The sequence below is a fragment of the Sciurus carolinensis genome, chromosome 17, assembly GCF_902686445.1.
Source record: "Sciurus carolinensis chromosome 17, mSciCar1.2, whole genome shotgun sequence".
NCBI lineage: Eukaryota > Metazoa > Chordata > Mammalia > Rodentia > Sciuridae > Sciurus > Sciurus carolinensis.
Genome location: NC_062229.1, coordinates 20,166,520 through 20,176,814, shown reverse-complemented (window position 1 = coordinate 20,176,814; position 10,295 = coordinate 20,166,520). Strand labels below are relative to the sequence as shown.

The 10,295-nt window shown below is 44.7% G+C and overlaps 1 pseudogene; it reads right to left on the bottom strand.

Annotated features, from left to right (window-relative positions):
* Positions 1-9,027: 9,027 nt before the first annotated feature.
* Positions 9,028-10,023, bottom strand: LOC124968214 (uncharacterized protein NKAPD1-like; annotated as a pseudogene).
* Between the last annotated feature and the right edge of the window lie 272 nt (positions 10,024-10,295).

The following is a 10,295-nucleotide window of genomic DNA, read 5'->3' as shown; positions in this document are numbered from 1 at the left end:
CTGATGAGGTCAATGACACAGAGATGCTGAATCCAAGTTTTCAGAAAACACACGCGGAGGTTCTCTGCTTCCCTCTGTATTGACTTATAAGTAGGCAAGCAGAGTTCTAAGACACTCTGTATGGATTAGAAAATTGACAAATGACGATTCCTTTGAGAGTGGGAAGACATCAGCTGAATTGGGTGCTAGCAGGAATCTGTGGTTGGAGAGGATGCTGGATGCCAGTTGGATCCAGGCCAGATGCTAGCAGAAGGCACCTAACTGCTCAGGTCCAGAGTGGATCCCTTTAGTTAAGCAACTGACTGTCACGTAAGACCAGGTCAAAGTGCCCACTGAGCAAGACTGTGTATCTGCACCTACTTCCCCCTTTCCTGTCTCATTCCCTCCCTTCCCCAGAGACTCTGATACCTGACTCTTAAATAGTTGGTACAGGGAAATGGCCTGTCATCCATAGATGCTTCTGGCTGGAGTAGAGCACTGTCCCTACAGCCAGGAATCAAAGGTGTCTGGTGCCCAGACTACTGGAGGGAATGTTGCCGGGGAGTCTGTGGTATAAGAAAGCCTGACGTCCTTGAGCCAGCTTCATCCTGATCTGGAGTTCCTGTCCCCACAAGAGACACATTTTACCAGGAGATGAAGAAGATAAGGGTCAATGACAGGACAAATATAACAACCAAGAGTCCTAAGAGTCCTAGCTGGGGCAACAGTAGGTGAAGTTAGGCGGGGAGCCTCCGTAGTCTCCCACAGAGCCCAGCACTACCTGGGTAAGCAGTTGGCAGCCAAGTATCACTTTGTAAAATCTTATCAGCACTAGTTTCTTTGTGCCCAGACATGAAAACAGCAGGTGGAATTGGCTAGAGCCCAAGTCCACCTTCCTAAGCCAACAAATAATCTGATCTATTTTCCATCCCAGTTGGGCTACCGAGTCCAAGGATGTAGGGAGCAATTTCAGGTCTTGTGCAGCTTGACGGCCGTGACTCCTGTGGCTCTGATGTGGCAGTCATGGCCTGCAGGTCATCCTCTCACCAGTACAGAAAGTGATGCGATTCAGGTGATTCCCCAGCTGCAGGTGGACCTGGACCTCCCTTCCCAGGTGCCTCTGTAGCATAGAGATGGTGTCTCGGGGTCATCGGTGGGAGCTTATATTTTGTCTGCTGAAGTGACCACACATCCTACTCCCCAGGGTCAAGTCTCTCTTTCCAATGATGCGCTGTACAGTCTCTGCCTCATGGAACCTAGAGGGTTTTCTGTGTGTGTCACAAAGAACATTCTTCTAGGTAAGCAGGGAATTCAGAGTTTAAGATCAGCATGTCTGCCAGGCGTGGTGACTCATGCCAGTACTCCCAGCAACGTGAGAGGCTGAGTAGGAGGTGGAGGCTAGCCTCAGCAACTTAGTGACACTTGGTATCAAAATGAAGAATAGCAAGTGTTGGAGCTGAAGCTCAGTGGAGAAGTGCCCCTGGGCTAAGCTGCCAGCACAAGGACAAAACGAATCCGAGACCAACATCTATTTTATCTTTAGGAGCTAATGAGGTGTCACTAGTGCATTTGCTTGATGGAGACAAGGTCCTCTTTGTAAGGAGGACTTTACTACCCTGGCTAATGTAACCTGTTTACCCATTTTCCATTTACAGTGGAGGGGGTGGGACACAGGTACACTCAGAAAAACCAGTTGCGTTGTATGATGATGGCTTACAGGGGTGTTGGGCTGTTTGACCAAGTACACTGATGGTAACAGCAGGAATCTCCAACTTCACCTCAGTGAGAGAAGGTACCAGAGGTATTTATCACCATGAGAATGGAACCAGATTTAGAAGTTCACATCTAGGGTTCCCGACGTGGCTGACATTGTACTCAGTACATTAGTTCGCTAACATTAGCTTGATGTCTCCCCCAGAGTGAGCTGACAAGGGCAAAGCCAACGTTAGAGAGGAAGACTCGTCCCTCTCAGCCTGTCTCCAGGCAACAGGTGAAGAGAGTTACCCCCCTGCCGAGTGAGAAAGTGGGGGAGGAGCAACAGGAGCGCAGTTGCGGGCACGTGCTGCCATCTAGCGGCTCCTCCTGGTATACGCGTTGCTTCACAGCAGCCCAGCAGGCAGCCCCACGGGAGGAGGAAGAGGACCCGAAATGCCAAGAGAGACCCCCCAGCCAGGGGTGGGTTCCTCATGAACGGAGCAATCCCCACAGCCAAAGGACAGGTCCCAATAGAGCAGAGGAGCAAGAGTCCTGGTACGTCGTCGTAGGTAGGGGAGCAGCTTAAACAGGGCCTTGCTGCTTCTGAAAGGGACCCATCCATCTCCAGAGGCTCACGTGAAGAGCCATCCTTTCTCTCTTTCCCTGGTGGCAAGTGGTCCTGGGCTGTAAAAGCTCAAGAGGGACAGGCTTATCCTTGGAAAGTGGGCCCGTCATGTTTGTCCCTGGAATCTGACAACCCTCGGAGTGTCCTTGTGGGACCTGGAAGGAGTCCTCCCGTCTAGGGAGTGCCGGGTTGGTGTGTGAGTCCCTTTTCCAAGTCTTCAGAAGAGCAAAGTCAGCCAGGTGTGGTGGCACACACCTGTAATCCCAGTCAATCCTAAGGTAGAAGCAGGAGGGTCACAAGTTTAAGGCCAGCTGAGCAATTTAGCCAAGACCCTGCCTGAAAAGAAATAAAAAGGGGCTGGGGCTGGGGCTCAGTGGCAGAGGGCTCTGGGTTTGATCCTCAGCACCACATAGAAATAAATAAAATAAAGGTACAGTGTCCATTTACAACTAAAAATATTTCAGAAATAAGAAATAAAAAGGACGGAGGATGTAGCTTAGTAAAAAATGCCTGAGTTCAATTCCCCATACTAACAAAATTAAGGAAAAAAGTAAAAGAACAAGGTCACCTGGTTGAATTTGTGAAGCAGTAAAGCTGGAGTCAGGAGCTGGGAGAACTTGATTTCTGACTCCAAAGGGCCTTTTCCACCTGTGCCAAATTGATTACCTATCTGATCAGCTCTTGTATCTTAGATCGGTGACAATGTCTGAGGTTACAAATGGTCTCCCATGCAATATTTCACAATGGCTCAGTTGAAGAGAAGTTTGGGGGCAATTCTGATTCTTCACAGGCCAATAAGCCAAAGTTGTCACAGGGTTTGTGGGTTTCTTGGCACAGTTTTGCCAAGTTGCTTTTAATCAGTAGATTATCCCTTTTCACTGTGTTTGTAATAGACATGGAAAAATGAAAAATCCCCAAGATAATGTGGCCTGGTTAAAGGAATTGAAAAAGAAGGTCCTGCCCTGATAGCCTTCATCTCCCAAGACAAATGTTTTCCAGTGCCAGCTGCAGACAGGGAGGAGGTGTTTCATCACCCCTAAAGTAACAGTCTCTGGGAGGCACTAATCTCCTTCAAAGTAAATCTTCTCCAGACACTGCCCACAGACCCCCTACCTACCCAAAAAAAAGTTCAAAGGGAGGCTGCACACCTCACGAATCAGCTTGGCTGTTTATTCAGAAACAAAGCTTCACACAGGAACGGGGATGCAGGGATGAAATGGTGCCTGCGGACAGCCCTCCCTAGTGGAAATGAGCCACAGAACAAAGAAAGGGACTGCGTTTATATAGGTTATTTTGCGGGTGGTCTAGTGAACATACCAGTTTCTCTTGGGCACTCAGGATTTTTGGGGTCTGTTCTCTTAATCAGTGAAAGTGTCTGTTTGAGGACTTAGGAATTTAAACTCCTGGGTTGAGGGTCTGCAAACAGTGTCTGGAGAGGATCTGTTTTTGAAGGGGATTGCTGCCTTTCAGAGATTGTCACTTGAGGGTGACAAAACCCCTCCTCCCTGTCTGCAGCCAGCACCTGGAAAACCTTTGTCCTGGGAGGTGGAGGCCATCAGGGCAGGGCCTTCTTCTCATTCCCTTTTCCCAGGCAACATTATCTTAGGGGTTTCTCATTTTCCATGTCTACTATTCCAGACTCGGAAAGGAAAAAGGAAAGCAGGCAAGGACAATGTCTCTAACTTCTTTGAGCTGGGAGGGGTGTGTGGGGGAAGGGGCTTCCTTTCAGGCTTCTGGAAGTCAATGTGGGGCCTGCAGGGAGGATGGGTGGGGGAGTCCTGAGTCACCCAAGCAATGTTAACTCTTTCCCTGCTGCTCCAGGAGATCAGGAGGTGAGCCGTGGGAGGAAGGGTTTTCTGGAGTATTTCCTGGCAGTTGCAGCTGAGCTGACCACTTCATTAAAAAACTGTAAAACTAAAATGGGAGAAGAAAAACATTATAGTAATATGTAAAGATTGACCAGTTCATTAGGTTAGGGAAACAATTGTAGCATATAGAATGAGACTAATTAGCTTACTAATGTCAAGGGTATGATTCTAGCTTGAAAGACTAATTTGTCCCTGTTAAGAAAATGATTTTGGTATGTAACTTGATTGAGGGCTCTTCTATTTTTAATCAAGGCCCAATCAGATTTGGGGTGTACTTCTTCCCATGAGTTCATGGGCTTGGTTACTTTGGAGCACAGCAGGCATGATTGATCTTGGAACTATATTTTTTTGGTGGTTTAGTCATTTCCATCCTGCCTGAAAAATTACATAAAATAAGACCAGGGATATAATTAACAGCATGTCAAGACTAGCAACCCAGCCACATGTGTAGAAAAGCACTTAAAAGCGTTAAGGAAAGATTTCCCTTTAGCTAAAGTGCTCCAAAATTTCTTCATTATCAAAAGTAGGTGTTTGGGCATTAGCCATGGCCAGAACCTGAAACTGTAATTTTAATACATCCAAAGAAGCATTATGAAAAGGTCAAGTCCCATTAAATGATTGTGTACTCTGCCATTGAACCTCAGGATCACTGTATGGAACTCTAGTAATGCAAAATTAGGTAATATTATAATGGCATTGGAGTCTGAGTCCATCACAAATCTTGTATTTGCTCTCCTAGCCATATAACAGAATCTTTTAGTTGTTGAAACTCACTTAAAATCTCCTGATCAGTATGTACTTGAGTCTGCCAAGTCTCAGTAAAATTCAGAGGCAATTATCCCAGCCAAGAAAACAATGCCAGTTACCAACCACCAGATAAAATGTTTGGCACTTTTACAGGGAACCAGGTGGCTATTGGCCTTTATAACAATTTGTCCTGGACTCTGCCACATCATCTGGTTGACACTCTATTGTAAGGTCCAGTTCTCACATTTAACATAATATATGTTTTGTAATCTTTATATTATATTAGTCGTGAATAGGTTCAGACAATAAAACAGGGATTTAATACACATGCTGTGAAGAAGAATTCCTTAATCCTGGTGGATGTTTTTACCCCTATCAGTAAGGGAATAAGTTGGGGGCTCTCCTAGTCTGGTGTGTGCCATTATTGGAAAGGGTAGGCTTTGGTCGTGGGGTTAAATGTCAGTTTGAGGAGTAAGGAATACTTAGGTGCAGAGGATAGTTTGATTTTGGTAGGCAGGGATAAATAGAAGCCTTGTAAAAAAAAAAACTCAGAAGTTTGGGGGCATCAGGGCCATGCAACTGACACAGTGTACATCTTAATTTTATTTAAAATGACTACTTTTTTTCTTCTAAATGCCCAGGTATGGCTGTCTTTTGGTTATAACTGTTTTTGTTAGGTGTTTAAGATCAAGCTGGTCAAACTGACTTTGTTCATATCTGCTGTTAAGAGTCAGCTGAGTCGATCCAAGATGGCGGACTAGAGGGAGGCTGTGTTCCTTGTTGCTCCATAACTTGGGTTTCAAGCAGAGGATATCAGTTTCTCGGTGAGGCAGTTTTTGCAGCTTATTGATCCCCTGCTGTTTACCCCATTTGTCTACTGCGATCACCTGCAGTCTGCCAGCATATTGACTGCTTTTTAAGTGCAGATTGCTCACTGACAGGTGCCTATCATCTGCCATTTGCCTGCCTCTTACCTGTCCATCTCCTACATTTCACCTACCCGTCACCCACCACCCACCACCAGAGGTACACCTGCGAATCATCCAATGAGAGCAGCCACCAGACCAACTGCAGACCACCAGTGGATTGCCAGCTGCCTCCTGTTGCCTGGAAGTCCACTGTCACAGTACCTGCAGGTTTGATTACACGTGGCTGCCGCCATTTTTAGACAACAGCCAGGACTTGTAGGACACTTGGCCAGACTGACTGAGCCCCGTCTCCAGGATCCCTCAGCCCAACTGACCACTCCTTGCTTCTGGGATCCCCAGACCTACTGACTGCTCCCTGCTGCCAGGACCCCCAGACCAACTGACTGTGCCCCACCTCCAGGACCCATCAACCAAACCAACCACACCTTTCCTCCAGGACCCCTGCCCGACCGACCGCACCCCACCTCCAAGACCTCTAGCCGACCATGCCCACACCCCAAGTTGCAGCTCCCCACTTGCCAACACATTTGGAAGCCAGAGTGGCCATCTTGGATAATCCTGGAAGCCATAGCTCCCATCTTTAGGTGGGGCAAATCCCATCCTGAGATGCCTGCTGGAGACTTGAAGCTCATTGTCAGGTACCTTTCATGCATCAGGCTACTGAAGACTGGGAGGTTTGAATACTGTATGACTGCTATAGTGTAGATTTGTTTTTCTCTTTTTTTTTTTTTTTTTTCCTCCTTTTTGAAAATTTTTAAGTTTTTATTTCTTTACTTTTCTTGCTCTCTTTTCCTTTTGTTTACCTGTTTCCTCGGAGTCTCTTTCTCCCTTTTCTCATGCTAACAATCAACTTCTTTTGATTACTCTCTCTCTTTCTACAACCTAGAACTTCTATATACTCTTTTCTTATTCCATTAACAGCTACATCCTACACCCCTTTCCATCTTCTTTGTCCTCCATTAGAAACTGTAGACCTTATTGCAGATCTATTTGTTATACTGTAGATAATAATTGAACTCATTCTGTTTATTATGACAATATTGTTAATGTCTTCATTGGGGCTATTTGGTTTAGGGTTGCATATTGTCTATATCGGGCACTGATAATATTGATCTCCCCCTTAAAGAAAAGGTTTTGGAAACCTATAGGATCACTATAAGCCTATAGAGGGGAAACTACAATACCCCAGATTTGCACTGCTAGAGGGGAAGATACATGAACAACATGAAAAAACAAGGGAAGAAAAAGAAGAGTCAACTGAGTACCCATAGGGGTTACTCTTGGGGATCTTGAGAGCATCTCTTCAGCTCCTTAGTACCATCTGCTTGGTAGAATGGGTTAGGGTCTCCTTGATAAGAATGTCTCCCTTCTCCAATGACCCTCCTCTCTGCAGCAGGTGCTCTGACTGGCTTTCCCTTCTCCAGTGGTCTCAGTAATCTCCCTGATCAGGAGGTCATGTGGCCCGGAGTTGCAAAACTCCTTAGAGAAGTACTCTAGTTCCCTGTGGTCAGGCTGACTCAGAGGGCAAGAGTCAAATATTGGTTTTCTTGGCCCTTTTATTTTAACCTCGATTTTTAAGACTTGGTGTTAAACATCTAGCAAGCCAGTCCCACCAGTCTGAAAGTAAGAGTACTGGGCTTTAACTTCAATGTCTATAACCTTACAGTCATTTACCCCTTATATGTAATTGGGGTCTGTATTAGTACTGGAATTTAGCCTTATATCCTATTTGTCCCGTAGGTGATGGTTTATTATCTCAAATTAGTGTAAGTTGTGTGTTCTTGAAGTAGTGCCTCTGTAAAATATTAACAAGCAACAGTTATAGAGTTTATAAGGAAAATAAAAAATGATATTAACAGTAGTAAAAACATGTTCAGTTTTTGTAATATTTATTTTGACTTTTGGTGGCATTATATATTATATCCCTGTTTGAGATCACAGTAATCTTTACAAGAAACATCAGTCTTCTGAACACAACTTTAAATGAGTTGAAGTCTGGCCTATTTTGGAACCATTCTAACATGTAGTATGGTGGGGAACAGAGCCTTATCTTAGATAAGTTGGAGCTCTTGGAAAATTTTAGGTAAAGTGTTCTAGTTCTGAAGTTGATCTTTGCCTCTTTCTTAAATTAAACTTTACTAAGTTTGCATATATTGTTTCCAGAGTCTATATGAACATTAGTTATTATAATGTAACATATTTATTTTTTATTTTAAAACCAAACATTTATTAGAAATTATTCCATAAATAGAACTAATTTTAGTAGCTAGAACTATAAAATACCACTTCATGGAATGTCACCTAGTTGTATTCTATTGCTGGTGTCTAAAATTGTCATGCTACCATGAAGTATTTCTCTGTTACACATGGGGAAAGGCCAGGGAGGTTGATTTAAGCTGCTCTACAACTTACAACCACTTATTGGCTGAACTAAGACCAAAACTCTGAGTTTTTAACATTTTTACTTAGCTCATAAAATGACAATAAGGAAGAAAATAATGAGTCACTTGACCTTTTCTCCCATAATGAAAAATTCACCTATGTCCTGCCGGCCCTCTTTCAATGATATTTTGGTTTCTGAAGAAATAGCATAGGAAGGATCACAGTATGGCAAAGAGAAATGTATGTGGTCTCTACTTGGTGCTTTAACTTGAAGGCAGATTGGGAAGAAGTAGATATGTCCCTGAGAAGCCTGTTTCATTTTGGAACTGATTCAACTTCATTTCAGGGAAAATCTGAAATTCATTACTAGAACTAGAAATGAAAAAGGAAGACAGAGGGCTGGGGGGACAGCTTAGGGTAGAGTGCTTGCCTCGCATGTGCAAGACCTTGGGACAATCCCCAGACTGGGGGTGGGGTGGGAAAGGAAGATGACATTTAGACGTTTAGGTGACTGTTGCTACCCTGAATTCCTTTCAGAGCATTATTAGCATAACTAATTCCTAATTCTTCCCCATTTTGTAGATATTATGACAACTGAAGAAATAATTATGAACACAAGTCTGTTTCGGCAATAACAGCAATGGATCTAGAAAACTATTTACTATCTGGTTACCACGTGTTAGGCGTATACTAAGCATAGCTATAGATCTCTTCAAGAAACCTTCATAACAAAATACCAGATTCCCTATTAACAAGAAAAGGCGATCAAGTTTAAGAGGCCAAAACAGAAAACAGGAGTCTGTCAAACATACAGATGGCACAAGACAGCTCTGACCTCAGGCCCCTGTGCTGAAGGAGTCGCTGGCAAAACGCTGAGGTATAAGAGCTGTAAGTGACCAGAGTGAACTGGGAAATAACAGTGTTTCCCATCCCGCCATCCTCGAGCGCTGGCTTGCTCAGCAGGCCTTTCAGCTGAAGCCACTTTGCAGTCTGTGCGTTCGTTCGTCCTCCCCTGTATTTCATGGTTAGCTACAGGGATGTGCACATTCGTATCTCTTTTTTTCCTTTTGGTTTTCTCAGTGTCTCTTTCCTCACTGTCCTTAGAACTGCTGGATGCTGAAGCATCTGACTGGGAAGTGTCACTTTCTGCCCCTACAATTAAGGCAGATTTTTTGAGAGACTTTTTCCTAGATTTTTTTCTTGCTTTTATGTGGTTGTTTCCTTTTCCTGGCACTAGAAGCCCTGGTTTCTTTGGAGGAATCTGCTGTTACATCTCTGGCTTCCTTCTTGCTTTTCTTCTGTTTTTTTTGTGTGATCTTTTTTTTCTGCTTCCTTCTGTGAGATTTCTTTGACTTTTTATGTTTGCAGGATTCGTGACTAGATGATTTTACCCGGGGAGATGGTTTCTCCCCATTGATAATATCTTGCTGATCACTGTCTGTTTCAGACTCTTCGGGGTACAGCCCTTTATAACCCCTGTGACCCCACCTGTCTAGCATGTTAGCTTCATAATTATATAGCTTCCTGTTCCGGGATGTAGTCTTCAGAAAGAAAATCATCTTCCGGCATCCCAGCAATTTCATTCTTTGGCCTCCAGCCGTCTCATCAAAACCATCGCAACGCATCCAACTTGAACTGCTGGGCAACACTTTCCCTTTGGTCCCCTGGTAAGCAGCGTCCATCTGTTTCTCTGGTTCTCTTATTTCCCACATACCTGATCCTCCTGAATCTTATTGTGAGCATCTGGATGCCAGATGGCATTCCTCAGGAGGACTTTCCCCAGTGGCACCCAGGACATTCTTCAATCCCTCCATCCTGAGGAAAGCAGGCATCTTGTTAGTGGGAGAGGAAGAACCACTCCCTTATAAGATCTCCTCCGACCCAGGAAGCCAAGGAGTCAGGGCTCAAAGGCAGCTCTGTAGCTTCACCCGCGTCCTTCATGAAAAGGAAGCCTGCCCACCGGTTATTCTGCCCTCACCACTGGCCCAGGCCATGGTTGCCTCCCCTAGCCCAGGATCTACAGGCAGATCTCTCTCCCCGACTCAGACCAGAAGGGGCGCTGGGTTGACC